General features: G+C 45.2%; 1 pseudogene; it reads left to right on the top strand.

Annotated features, from left to right (window-relative positions):
- The first annotated feature begins 1,390 nt into the window (after window positions 1–1,390).
- The window catches only part of LOC103083069 (heat shock factor-binding protein 1 pseudogene), a 12,568-nt pseudogene continuing 3,448 nt past the window's right edge, over window positions 1,391–10,510 (top strand).

The following is a 10,510-nucleotide window of genomic DNA, read 5'->3' as shown; positions in this document are numbered from 1 at the left end:
GTAGGGAAGGGATCTTGCACTTCTTGGGGTCGCTTGGCTTCTGTGAGAAGCTGATGACAGCTCAGGACCATCCTCCCCGAGAACTGCCAATGCTCGCAGACTCAGTTTTGCATTCTTTCAAGGCTCTAGTGAGAAGCTTGATTCCCGCCTCCGGTGTCCTGCCGGTGTGACCTCAGACTTACCTTAAATCACATAAGGGAGTTTTCTTTTTCACCCGATTATTAACGTTCAAGCGACAAGGAACTTATTTGTCACCTTTCCCTCAGAGGTGTCTTACGAAATCATTTTATAAACCACGTGCTTGAGAATGTCAGAAATCTCAGGTCCTATCATGCACTGTATGTTCACTGGTTTAACGTATTTGCTCTCGTTATCCCTCACCTCCAGAGCTACATTTCCCACCCCAGGCCCATCCCTGCACAATGACCTCTGAAGGCAGGGACCCTGAGAACCTCCAACCTTGAGGCAGTCAGCAGAGGAAATCTCCGGAGAGGAACTGGCCCCTGCCTGAAACCCTTAAAAATATGGGGTCTTGGGTTTATGCTCCCAACTGTGCACACCTACCTAATTCCCTCCCTACTTCAAAATCTGGCCCAGGTGCGTGTTAGGCCCTGTGAAAGTCTGCAGCCTTCAAAAATTAAGAGCAAATGAAGCAAGTTTGCACATACACACAAAAATTCATGTGGAGATGATTCCTTACCTCTTTGAAAGATTCTCTATCTTCCTTTCTCTTTAAACATGAGTATTTAAATAGGATATAGGATTCAATGTGCCAAAATTCACTGAAAAGTAGTTCTCTGGGATAAATATCTTACGGGCTGTAGGACCCTGGACCAGCCACTTCACGTCCCCTGCCTAGGTTTCCTCATCTGTAAAGTGAAGATATAACATCAACATATACTTTCACTGGGTTGTTAAGAGGATTGAAGGACTGAAATGTGGAAAGAGCTTGGAAGATTGCCTGGTTCTACAAAGCACTATTTCAGTGTGTGTTGGGTAAGTAAAGTGAGATCAAAGCTTCCCCGACCCCGGCCCAGTGCTGGGGTCTCCCCCTTCCCTCCTCTGTCCAGTCCGCAGGTGGTGCTTAGGTGAACAGAATGCAAGCTTTGCAGTTCTAGGGATGGACTGTTACACCTGTGTAAGAGCTGTTTATCTAACTGTCGCCTGGAGAATTCACTTCCTATAAACTTTCTGTGAAGAATCAATGGGTATAAAATTTTTGGACAGCAGGGAAGCAACGGGGAGGGCTAACACACCTGGACCAAGGCTGGCAGCCTTTCCCGTGCAGTACCTGACAACAGCCAACATTCCAGGGAGCAGAGGGCGAGCTGCCCAGGCTGTCCTGAGGTGCCCAAGCTGCTAGTTTCAGGATCTGTCGCTGAGGTGCCTCATGGGCCTCAGCACCCTCCGGGAGCAGTGCTTCGACCTTCCTGCTGGTCACCTCACCATCCAGGTGAGGACAGGTGTATCCTCTGTCAGCTGAGCCGGTGCATGAGACATCATTCATAACTCAGCCCTGTTCACACGGTTGCATCCGCTAGGAATTGAAGTTAATTGAAGCTAATAATCAATATACAGTTTTGAGCTGTTTATATTTAATATCATTAAAATTATATCCCCACAGTAGGACCTTATGGAGATGTTTTAAAGAAGCCACTAGAAGCCCTTAATTCAGACCTGCATCCCATCCCGTACACACAGGCTAAACAGGGGCCCCAGGAACACACCATTGCTTTAAAATATAAAGTATGCAGCATGCACAGAAGGATTTCTGACCTCAGGGCTCACTACCGAGGAGAAGTGGGGGGGGCATGTGGGGTGGGAGAGCTTTGCTAAGGAGATGTTTAGTTAGGACTATGTTGATAAGCACATAACCAACGTCAAATGTGATAAAGCAAAAAAATAAAAGAGGGATGTAGATAAAGATACAAGTGTGGCTCTCGGGTTCCCAGCAGAGCCTGGGACTGGAGGAGGAGTCTGCTTCTTTGTTCCTTCCCCTCAGGGCTCCGTGGACAGGGCAGAAGAGCAGAGAGCCAGTAGCCAGCGGTCTCAACCCCAAATTCTTCAGAAAGGGATTCTGATCAGCCCCGCTTAGGAGAGGTGCACTGAGCAATCATCTCAAGCCAGGGACTGGAGTTGGGGGGGGGCAGGTCGAGTTGTCCAAGGCTGTGGGTGCTGCAGGGAGGGTGGAGAACCAGGGGCTGGATGGGTAACTCAGGAAGGGTGACCGGGGGGCAAATTTAGGTTTTAATCAGGAATGCAAGCAAGGGGGATTTTTACTTTACTTCTGAAAGCATGCAAAGTTGCCAATCTGATTCACTTTCATTGTTCTTTGTTCTAGTAACTGTGTGTGTGTGTGTGTGTGTGTGTGTGTGTATGTGAACATGCCTGTTGACAAACTATTGAAATGTTTCAGTTAGTAAATTGTGTAATAGTAACCGCACTGAGAGGTGAAATCACTTACTAATAAAAATTCTAACATAAACTTAGTTGATCAGCCAAATGCCACGGGATGCTATGATGGTAAAAGGACCTCCTGTGACAAGTAAATGTGACAAGTGTTCACAGCCCCATCTCCCAGGCAGGCAGGCATTCTGAGATCAGGAGAATCACCAGTTAATTATTCTCTTCAAATCACATCATTGCTGTTTGCTTCTATTTTTGGTTCTATTGTCTCTACTTTGATCATACTGCTGATGCTTTGAAATTCTTGGGACTGTTAGTGTGCAGAGCTTGGTTGTTTATATGTGTACGATTTTATAGTAAAATATGGAAATAAGCACATAAAGTGAAGAATCAACAAAGTTTGGATATATTTCTTAAAGCTTTTAGAAAATATAACCACAAATCTTCTGAATCATAAACACAAATCTTCTGGAATGATATGAAAAATAGACTTCAGCCAGGAATTTTCTTTTTTTTAAAATAAATTTATTTATTTTTGGCTGCATTGGGTCTTCCTTGCTGCACGTGGGCTTTCTGTAGTTGCGGTGAGTGGGGGCTACTCTTCGTTGCAGTGCGTGGTCTCCTCATTACGGTGGCTTCTCTTGTTGCGGAGCACGGGCTCTAGGTGTACGGGCTTCAGTAGTTGTGGCTCGCGGGCTCTAGAGCACAGGCTCAGTAGTTGTGGCGCGCGGGCTCAGTTGCTCCGCGGCATATGGGATATTCCCAGATCAGGGCTCGAACCTGTGTCCTCTGCACTGGCAGGCAGATTCATAACCACTGCACCACCAGGGAAGTCCCAGCCCAAATTTTCTGATACTATGATAACATGGCAACAGCAAGGAGCATGTTTCTTTTCTTTTCTTTTTTCTTTTTTTTTGGCCTCACCACATAGCCTGTGGGATCTTGGTTCCCCAACCAGGGATCGAAGCCGGGCCCCAGGCAGTGAACGTATGGAGTTCTAACCACTGGACTGCCAGGGAATTCCCAGGAGCATCTTTCTATATTGTTCAAGAATCAATATAAAATTTTCATTTCTAAAATGAAAAACAATTTGATTACTTCAACCAAAAATTTGAGCAGCTTATATTTGCTATTGCTATAACTGTTAGACCCAAACAGTGCTCAAAACTTGAATTATTAAGTTAAAACGCTAAGCATATATTTCACAGGAATGGCTATACTGTTCTGTTAACGCTAATGGTTGGAATAAAGAATATTTTCAAACATCACAAGGATAAATTTCAGAAAACATCATGAGTCCATTGTCCAAATAAAGCATCTGAAATATTAAAACTCCTAAAGGAAATACTTGATTGATGTGAATTCCCTCAAAAACTCCTTAAACAGGGATTCCCTGGTGATGCAGTGGTGAGAGTCCACCTGCCGATGCAGGGGACACGGGTTCGTGCCCCGGACCGGGAAGATCCCACATGCCGCGGAGCGGCTGGGCCCGTGAGCCATGGCTGCTGAGCCTGCGCGTCCGGAGCCTGTGCTCCGCAACGGGAGAGGCCACAACAGCGAGAGGCCCGTGTACCACAAAAAAAAAAAAAACCCAAAACCCAACTTCTTAAACAGAATCTACTTCCTGGTTTAAAAAGAATAACACATCTTCAACCATGATGGATTTACTACAACTTTAGACAAGAATAAAATCAACATCAATGTGTAATTGCAGCCTAGGTTTTTGCTCCCTCTTGTAAATCACATACCTACTGAAATGAGAAAACAGCTGTCCTAGCTGGGTTCTGCAGAAACAGATGCTGACCTGGAGTTGGAATGGAGATGCTCATTAGGGATTGACACCAGTGACAGGAAGGACAGGGACAGGAAGGACATCAGTGACTGGCATAGGGAGAACCCTGATGCAGACTTGACCACGCCTGGGCCACCCCAGCAGAAAGCTCTGGAGTTGAGCGCAAAAAGCCCAGCTCACCCATCACCTGCCAGGGCTGCCCTGGAGGGCGTGACCCCAGGTGGCCAGGCTGTTCTCAGGCTGAGGTCCTGGAGGAGCAGACAACTGGGGACTGACAGTCTTTCCCCAGCTGGACAGCACGTTCTTCCTCCCAGGGGAGTCTGGGTGGCGCATCTCCTAGGCGACCACAGACTACAACTTTGGAAAACGTATGAGTCAGGCTGTAAAGTTTCTATCATTATCAACGACAAGTCTATTGTTTCACAGACAAGTATTTTTGCTTTGCTCTGTTTTTAAAGAGAAATACAGTTTATCTTGGAAATGTTCAGAGCACCACTGTGCTCTGTTCATCTGTCTGTCTGTCTGCCCACACGTCCCAGGCTGCTGGCATGGGCCCAGGAACGGGCCCCCGACTGAACTCCCAGAAGGCTGATTCCAGGGCTGCTCACAGGTCCAGACACAGATTAAACAATAAGATACTATTTATTAAGGTTTTAAGCCTCATCCCTGAACTTGGGTGGGAGGAAGATTTGGAGAAGGTTGGAGGAGACAGAAAACAAATCCAGGTCCTGCAAGCTCACCACGTAGCCAAGGTTTTAGACTTCCTGAGGGAACCCGGGGCTGGAGGCCAAGCTGCGGGAAGCGCGTGTTCCTGGGAGGTTCTGAGTTCTGGACAGGGTGAGAGCTGCCCTGTGTGTGTGTGTTTATGGGAGCAGGGCTGGAAGGTGGGCGGGCTCCACTGTTACTTTGGTTCGCGTCTTCAACTACAGTAATTCCCCTACATACGAACTCTCAAAGTTGCAACTTTCAAAGATGCGAACGTGTGTTCGTGTGTCCAGTCACATTACGTTAGTTCACGTCTGGTGTACATTTTCACGTGCACGCGTCCTCTACAAGTGGTTGTGCTTTTGTGTACTTTACTGTGCAGTACTGTATAGAGTACAGTACTAGTAAAAAATAGAAGTGTTCATTTCTTTGGTACTAGTGCAGAACTTAGAATAAAATATTTCACTCTGAAGAATTTTTTTTTAACATCTTTACTGGAGTATAATTGCTTTACAATGGTGTGTTAGTTTCTGCTGTATAACAAAGTGAATCAGCTATACATATACATATATCTCCACATCCCCTCCCTCTTGCGTCTCCCTCCCACTCTCCCTATCCCACCCCTCTAGGAGGTCACAAAGCACTGAGCTGATCTCCCTGTGCTATGCGGCTGTTTCCCACTAGCTACCTATTTTACATTTGGTAGTGTATATATGTCCATGTTACTCTCTCACTTCGTCCCAGTTTACCCTTCCCCCTCCCCTTGTCCTCAAGTCCATTCCCTACGTCTGCATCTTTATTCCTGTCCTGCCTGTGGGTTCATCAGACCCATTTTCACTCTGAAGAATTTTGAATAGGAATGTACTTTAGATATTATAGATATTGATTGATAGATAAAAATCAGATATCATCTTTTTAATCCAATTACTTCACTGTGACCACATTTGTTAAAACTGAGATCAATATTATGTGTGGTCTTTATGATTTCTTTGGATCCCTAGAACCTATATTTATTTCAGCAGACATAATATACTGGTGCAAAAAGTATTATAAAACTATTACAGTACAGTACCATATAGCCGATTGTGTTAGTCAGGTACCTAGGCTAACTTTGTTGGACTTACAAACAAATTGGACTTAACAAATGTGCTCTCGGAACAGAACCCCTTCGAATGTAGGGGACCTACTGCATCTCCCTTCTGTCTGCATGCTCATCTCACCGTTCCCAACCCAGCCTGAGTTTGGTTCCCTGGCTCTGAGAACTGGCCCTCTGCTGGTCCCCTCCCCTCACAATCCACCTGCCCACTGTCACCAGCCAGGGTTAGCTCCCCTCCGGCCCCGCCCACACCCCATGCCTCGCCCATCACACTGACTGAACCCAAGAGGGCTGCACGGGGAAACCAGGCCTCATCACTCAGTAACTTAAGGCCCAAGGGGGTGATGTGAGTAGGGTCCCACCACCCCAAGACCAGGCCCTTCCTCCCTTGGAGGAGGCTGGACAGGGGATGGGGGAAGGGTTGGCAGGGGGCGCTAACCAGTCCAGAGGCCCACAATCCTCCAGAAAACTCCTACAAAGGAGTCTCAGACAACCAGCAAACAAGGGCCCCAACCATTTCCAGCCGCATCATTTTTCTCTCTGCACAATGATCCGGCCATCCTCCATCATCTCCTCTTCCTTAATAGTCTGGGAGTGGGGACCCGAGGGTTCAGGCCAGGGGCAGACCCCACCTGTAGCTGTGACTCCATCTCCGCTGGGGGTCCACATCACCCTCATCCTGGTCAGTCTCTCTGGCGGGCCTACGCTCTGAGGCTCTGACCCTGCACTTCCTTTGGGAGATGGGGAGCCCACTTCCCTCCGAGCAGCCCCATCACCCTCTGGAGGTGGTGGGACTTGTCTGCAGAGGCTGGCTCACCATCCTCCACAACCACTCCTTGGTCATGAGCTCCCGAGGGAGTTTTCTGTCTCATCTAGCTCCAAGTCAGTTGCTGGGTCAACGACGTTGGTGGGTAAAGGTCCAAACAGTGAGCCTTGTATTCGCCAAGGTGCTCACTGTGGAGGAAGCATTCCTTCACTGCACACCCCCACCACGTGGCCTTCCCCTGGCTCTGCGGGCCCCCAAGGCATTCTCCACCCGGATCCGCAAGGCCCACCAGGCTTCCAGCACCACGCAGTCACTAGTTCCCAGAGTGCTCACGAATTTTCCCCATCTGGCTGTAGGCCCCACAAACAAGTAATACAGTTGTCCCTCTGTATCCACGGCAGATTGGTTCCAGGACCCATCCACAGATGCTCAAGTCATTACATAACATGGTAGTTCAGCAGGCACTCCGTATCCACGGATTTCGCGTTCTCGGATTCAACCAACTGTGCATTCGCGGATATAGAGGGTTGGCTGTACTGTACTTAAACTGCAAAACTGAACACTTGGAAGATCGTCTAGAGGGCCTTGCGGGTTATGTGGAGTCAGTAGAACAACATCTAAAATCATACATTAAATTTGATGGTCAGCGCTCAAGAAAAATGGTTTCAATCATAAATATTTATGTGAAAATTTTAATGGATTTTGTACAGACAGTGCTCAGTGTTATGCTACGGAGAAAGTCTAGCATTTCAGCCAAATAGCCAAATACAGAAACAAATTTGCAAATTTGTTGCATCTCTGGAAGATGCAACAAATTTGCAAATCAGTTAACTTGCTTTGAGTCTTTCCTTCATAGATTTTATATTTACTAGCACATGTCAAATAAACAGTAGGGAGAATGAAATAAAATATCTGAAAGCTGGGATTGAAATAATGGAACTTGGATGAAGACTTAAAACTTGATAGGCAGCCTGTTATCCTAGGATGACAAAGCAGTTTAAAAATTCTATCAGTCCTGCTCTATAGAGTTTAATAAAAATTGTAAAATGGGAGTGGCTAGATAAAAAATAAATGAAAAATTTTAAGAGTTTGGATTTAATAAATGATATTATACGTTATCTATTATGTGTTATAATAGAAAAGGCAATATCTTTACAAGATATTGTTGAAGCTTGTAGATCATTTCACTGGTCCTCAAAGTGTGGTATCCTGAAATCTTCTGAGACACTTTCAGAGGTTCCGGTGAGTTCACAACTCTTTTCATAAAAACACAGAGATATGAATTGCCTTTTTTATTGTGTCAATATTGGCAACTGATGATGCAGAATCATTTTCTCACTAAATTTGTTTTTGAAAATATAGTTATTTTTCATAATAATATGTTATTTATGTTCGTTTATAATGGGCTTATTATTGTGTTTTTAAATAAACTAAGAATAAACATTTTTAACTTTTTAGTTTTAATTTTTAATACAGTAAACATGTCAGGGGGCTCGTCTCTTGAGACAAAAGTTTGAAAACTGCTGGATTAATTGAGCCAATGATAAAAAGTGACTGAACACATAAAACTAAGTGAGGGGGGCTTCCCTGGTGGTGCAGTCAGTGGTTAAGAATCTGCCTGCCAATGCAGGGGGCACGGGTTCGAGCCCTGGTCCAGGAAGATCCCACATGCCACGGAGCAGCTAAGCCCATGCGCCACAGCTACTGAACCTGCGCTCTAGAGCCCGTAAGACACACCTACTGAAGCCCGCGTGCCTAGAGCCCATGCTTCACAACAAGAGAAGCCACCTCAATGCGAAGCCCTCGCACCGCAACAAAGAGTAGCCCCCACTTGCCGCAGCTAGAGAAAGCCCGCGCGCAGCAACAAAGACCCAACACAGCCAAAAATAAATAAATTAAATAAATAAATGTATTTAAAAAGAAAACTAAGTAAGGGAAACTCTGAAAAGTGAGGGGAAGAAAGAGAAATAAAGAGATATGGCATACTATCAGAAATAAAACAAAGTATCAATTCCAAGAGAGAATTTTAGATTGTTTAATTCTATGATAATGAACCTATTATCTAATGACAAAAGTGAAAATTAGAGTAAACTTTTAAATCTTTCCATGTATTAAATGGAAAATCATCCACGTGATGTTTTAGCCTCATGGATTGAAGATGAACAAAAACTAACAAAATTATGCCAACTAATTAGACACACTAATGACTTATTTTATATATACTTGATGATAAAGATGTTGACTATATTTTAAAATCTCTGAGATTATTACAAGGATTAAGAAAGATTCAGAGCCGAGAACAGCATAGTTAATATCAAGAGACATTCACTACTTATCAAGAATACTGAAATTATTCTGAAATTAAGAATGCTGACACACCTTATGACTTTAAATTTCATGGAGATGTCTCAAGAAGAGTTTGCCGTAGTTCCCTACTGTTAAATCATGTTTCAGACCGAGCCCTCATCTAACTAGTGACAGCCACATCAGAGAAATAATCACCCAACAATTTCAAAATATTAAATTATTCAGGAATTATCAAAGTAATTAAATAAGTAATGCATGCTGCATCTTACATGCGTTGATAAGAGGCTTTAATGTTGTATGTTGTTTAGTTAGAGAATAAAAAAGAATGATTAAAATTATTTATTTGTATATTAACATACAGTATTGTTTGTATTAAATATTATTAAATGTCAACATCACTTTGAATACAAGAAAGGTTTGGTCCCTGTCTTCAGCAGCCCCTCAAGGATGAAAATTGTTTCGATAATCAATCGCTCTCTTGAAAAACGTAGTGACTTCAAACAAGACCCTTTTTTTGTTTGCTCATTTTTTTCAATTGTTGAGGCTTCTGTGGGTCAGGAGTTCAGGTGGGGCGCATCAGGAAAGGCTCAGATGGGGCTGGAGGATCCGGCACAGTCCGACTGGAATGAATGTCTGGTGCCTCTCCTGGGTCATGGCTCGACCAGCTGGGGTGAGCTGGATTCACTTAGAGACCCTCTCGTGCTCCATCTAGTCACTGACCCCAAGAGAGTAATGCTATCTCAGTTGTGGATTGAGTTCTGTCTGGTTTGTGTCTGGCTTCCTTCCTTGGCATTACGGGCATGAGAGAATCATTGTTTGTTGTCTGCAGTCATCCGCTCCTTCTGGCTGCTACTCAAGGTCCTACAATGTGAAGAAACCTCGAGTTACCTCTCCGTTCTGCTCTTGATAAGCACCCAGGCCGTGTCCGGTGTATGTGGACTTTGGTGACCATGTGCATACGTTTCTGTTTGGTTCCCACCCAGCAGTGGAGTCGCTGGGCCGCAGGGCACATCTCAGCACTGACAGTAATAAAGTGGACTCCAGGGTGGTTGGACAAGTCGCACTCACCAGCTGAGTATGAGTCTGTTGCTTTGCATTCTCACCAGTACTTGGTGGTGTCAGTCTTTTTATCCATTTGGTGAGTGTAATAGGGCGGTCTTAACCTCCTCCTGGCAGGTCATAAGCTGCATTCTACAGCCCAGGGACATCCTCTGGGGCTGGTGTCACTGGAGGAGGACCAGCTGCCTCACCTCTGAAGCCACGAGGAGCAGCCCTCAGGGACCACAGCTTCCTGGCAATTGGTTGGACAGATGGTGATTTGAAAATCGGTGGAAGTTAATTTGGGGACGTGGGTAGTGGTTTTGTTCTCTGGGTTCCCTCAGAGGCTGTGGCAGCCCCAGACCCTGAGTCAGGAGACCTGGATCCTGACGCATTCCTG

This window comes from Lipotes vexillifer, unplaced genomic scaffold (assembly GCF_000442215.2).
Source record: "Lipotes vexillifer unplaced genomic scaffold, Lipotes_vexillifer_v1.1 scaffold982, whole genome shotgun sequence".
Classification (NCBI taxonomy): Eukaryota; Metazoa; Chordata; class Mammalia; order Artiodactyla; family Lipotidae; genus Lipotes; species Lipotes vexillifer.
Note: the sequence above shows the minus strand (reverse complement) of the source record. Positions and strands in the feature narration are given on the sequence as shown.